Source organism: Propithecus coquereli, unplaced genomic scaffold, assembly GCF_000956105.1.
Source record: "Propithecus coquereli isolate 6110/MARCELLA unplaced genomic scaffold, Pcoq_1.0 Scaffold69, whole genome shotgun sequence".
NCBI classification, from domain to species: Eukaryota; Metazoa; Chordata; class Mammalia; order Primates; family Indriidae; genus Propithecus; species Propithecus coquereli.
In genome coordinates, this window is record NW_012152951.1 from 2,466,642 (window position 1) to 2,470,889 (window position 4,248).

Here is a 4,248-nt window from a genome sequence, read left to right on the forward strand (position 1 = left end):
TCTTAGTCTAAATTTTTTGGCAGAGTCGAAAGAGTTCCCAGTCTTTTGCATAAGTTGGATCTTAGAGTCTAATTTCCCGTCCAGCCTTGTTCACTACGTCCAAATTTGTGACATCTTAAGAGTTCTTTTGAAAGCTATGCTGTTTATTCCCAATCGGGCCATTCATATCAACAAACATGTATTCCTATTTAGCCCCTAAACATGTCTTTAGTGCCTGTGCGTGGGAATGGGGGAGCCAGAGAGGAACAGACCTGGTGTGTGTCTCAACAGCAGGGGAAAAGACCAGGAAGAGCCTGTAAAGGGCAGAATGGGGTAAATCGCGTAAGAGGACCGACAACGTGATCGGGAACATAGAGAAGAAAGATCCCGTGCATGGCGGGTGAGGAGTGCAGGGAGGAGAGGCAGACGAAGGAGGCGGCTTTAAAGCAGGATCTTGAAAGAGGGACAGGACCAGGAGGAGAGAGGAGAGGGAGGACGTGGGCTGAAAGAGTGGAGGGGAAGGCAAGAGCAAAATGGGAAACGACAAGGCTATTTCAGGTGCGATTATCCGATCAATGGAGAATGGACTGCACCGAAGGGTCGGCTGTGCAAATCAAAGCTGGGAACGGAAAAGGTTTTGCACGCATCGTGGCGAGCCTGGCGATCGGTGCTTAAGCAGCTGGACTTTCTGACCACTCAGACGACAAGGAAGCACGTCTTCGTTTGTGAGCGGAGTGGTCCCAGCTCTGAGCAGCTGCTGAAGGAAGATGCCCACAAAGCCCCCTGTGAGATGGTTTGGAGACGGGAAAGACTGGAGGAGGGGACCGGACAGTAAAGTCCAGCTCTGTTCCTGCATGTTTTAAATTAAATTAAATCAAATGAAATGGAAGACATTAATGAGACGGTAATAAAACTGATTTCTCCAGAGAATTCATTCTAACCAGCGCAGTCAAACACTAGATGAAACATTAGATGAGGGCCTTCTCGGCTTGTTCGGAATTTCTAGAGGGGAAAAATTGATGATGTAGTTTACACCTAAGGCATGACTTTCTCTGAGTACCGCACTTCTCCTAAAATTCCCTTTAATTAGCTCCTAATTTTTTTTTCTTCTCTTTTCAGGGACCTTTCTAAAAAAGACGCACTGAGGGTGGATGCCACCCTCAGCCCTGGAGGTTATGGGCAGAGGACCAATCAATCGGTTGTCTGTGTCATGGCAGAACACGTGTCGATATGTGTTGGCTGTGCCAGCATCACGTTCTGGGGCTTTTGACAAAGAGAAACCATCGTGGGCAGTTGGTATCTGGCTGTCATTATCTGGCTATTAAGACCTTCTGCCCACCTGCAAAAGCAAATCCTTAAGAGTAAATGTAAAATAAATCATATATACATATATATATATATATGTATATATATATATATAATGGGGGTATATACACAAATGTAAATATTTGATGGCAACTATTGGATGATAGACATGTTCAGGTAATCCCCTAATTGTTGAAGCGATCATTTTAACTTTTTTTTCACGGAAAGACCCATTGATTATAAAGCAAATTTACCTGTGTCCTTTCCCCTGTGAAGTTGCTGGCTTGCAGGAATGGTTCAGACACCACAGCAGTGGCATTGAAACAGCTCAAACACACGGGATTACTTGCATCTCTGCAAGCAGCTCATGCTGAGAAACCTTCTATCTGCTGATGCATAATTAGAAAGGCCCGAGTGAAAACATAGAAACCTTTGTGGATATTAAGTGTAAAGATGTCTACTTGTATCTTGAGCTGTGCAGGAAAAAGAAAAACCCGAAACCCCAATCTCGGTAGGACCAAATTTTACTGACTTTTTTCACTTTCCAGGGCCAAAGTTATTAATTAATCAATTGACTAATTAAGTTACAAATTGTTACAACCGTTTTCAATGGGAAACACTGAAATATACAATTACTTATATTAAACACACGACTACTTACAATGGGTAACTTTTTTCCTCCTCCAACCCTGGCCCCTGCAGGTTATTACAAATCTAAAATACCTTCACATTATGCTTTCAAATTATATCTATTTTAACCTAGTTTAGAACTATCCCCAAGAGATTTGCCTGCAGTAGGGAATAGCTGGTATGTTCACAGGACACGTTGTTCATATTTGAAAGTGAGTTGCACTGGGGTTACACGCACATAGGAGTGGGGCTCTCAGTACATTTGCACTTGGGGTTCACGCCTCCTCTGCCTAATTACTCTTAGAGCCAGATTCTAGGATATCAGCTGCTCCTGGCAAGGTCTGGTTCTGTTGGAGGCTCTCTGCAAACTCTCCTTTCAAAATGCATGATGCTTTAGGTTTTTAAAACAAAACAAAACACTACCATAAGACTGCCACAATTCTCGTCACTGGCTGCACAGTTGACAGCCTCTCAGATGAGTTCCTATGATAGATAGATCTTCTGCTGGAAAGTTCTCTGCAGCTGTTTTCAGTTCCTTGAATTCACCCGTCTTCCTTATCACTGTGTTACCACCACAGCTTAGGAGGACTCGCTGAGCTCTCAGATCTCATTCTTGGTTAACTTTCTCTTTAATTCTACATCAAGGAGGGTCATAAGGACTGAACTTTCTACCTATGGCAAGTATAAGATATTATATTCATCCTTGAGATTTCATCTTTCTATTGATTGATATAGTCAGAATTTTAGAGCAACTGGAGGTCAAACATTGTAACCGAGTCTTTTGCAATGTGCTGGTTACCATCGCTAGTTGGCCAATCAATAATTTCTGACAATAGGCTTGCCAAGCTAGCTTTCCAACTCATTGTCTTCTAGGAAGAGTTTTGTGTTGAAAATTCCCTATGGGTGTGGTTAAGACTTGGTCTCCTTCAGAGCGGTTGCTCTTGTGCCAACGCACACAGCAGCCGTCTATGGTGTGTTTGCTTTGTTGAGAATCAACACCCACAGGAACAGTTCCTGAAGAACTCCCTCAATAATTTTTAAATACTCTTGCAACTTGTTGACTTGGGGACTTTCTAGAGGACAAAGAGCACATTTTAATGCACCCTACTAGGTCCTGAGTCTGAAAATCTGGGCTATCAAACTACGATGAATTCAAATGACCTTGATCTAAAACTTTGTTTTCTTACTTTGGAGAAGGGTAAAGTGATCCTTGCTTTGAGTTTTGTCTTGCATCATTTTATATTATAAAAGAGTATTCATAGGCAACTCTCCTGGAGAATGTTTGTGTTCTTTCTGGTTTTGTCTAAGTCTATAATACCTATCATCCATTTTATACCGTTTGTCTTAAGCCTGGACTTTTGCTCTTAGCTTCTTTGCTAAACCTTGTATTCTACCATCCAATTCATAGACACATAGACTACCCAGTAGTCCTACAATATACTAAGATGGAAGTTGGCATTTATTGGGCTCTTATGAGTTGGGTACCACTGTAATTAAATATATTAACTCATTTAATCTTAACAACAACTCTATGATTTAGGTACTAGTGTTATTTCCATTTTACAGAAAAGGAAACCAAGCCCCCAGGGAGATTAAGTAACGTTGACAGCTACTAAATGAGGAAGCCAGGATTCAAATCAATGACCCATCTGATTCCAAACCCATAAGGATATACTGCTTCCCTACATAACTCCAAGCTGACCCTTTCTGGTTAGAAATCTACAATTCTTCACTCCAAGGAGTGTATGTTCTGAAATACAGTAGAATCTGGAGACCCCCAAAATTAGAGGTAAACAGCTGATCTGGTCCCAATGTTTTATATTTTAAATGTCTACTTTTCTAAATAGTCCTTGGGTTTGTTCATTTGTTGTTTTGTTTTTTCATAAGAAATGCTATTTCCATTTAAGTGCTGCTGGATTTGGAAATCATTTTCATGACTAAATATTTATTTGCCTAGTAAGAGCCTCATGTAGGGCTATGGCACCGGTGAGTACTTGGTAAAGATTAAGGATGGCCGTGCACGTCTGTGTGGGAGTCACATGCTTGGGATCTTCTCAGCTCTCGAAAAGGGACAGAAATGATGTGGGGAGGATGAAAATCACAGGACTGTCACTGACCCCCAATTATGGATCAGACTTTGTCATCTGAAGGGTCCCAAAGCCCAGAAGGAATAAGAATGCAATGTAGAGCCTGGTGGGTTTTTTTTTTTTTTTCCCCCGCGAAATGGTAGGGAGATGCTGTGGAAATTGGATTCCAGGGCCCACTTCCAGGATTAATATCCAATATGAGAGAAAACTTGGTTCTCTGATGAGAACTGAAGAAAATCAAATATTT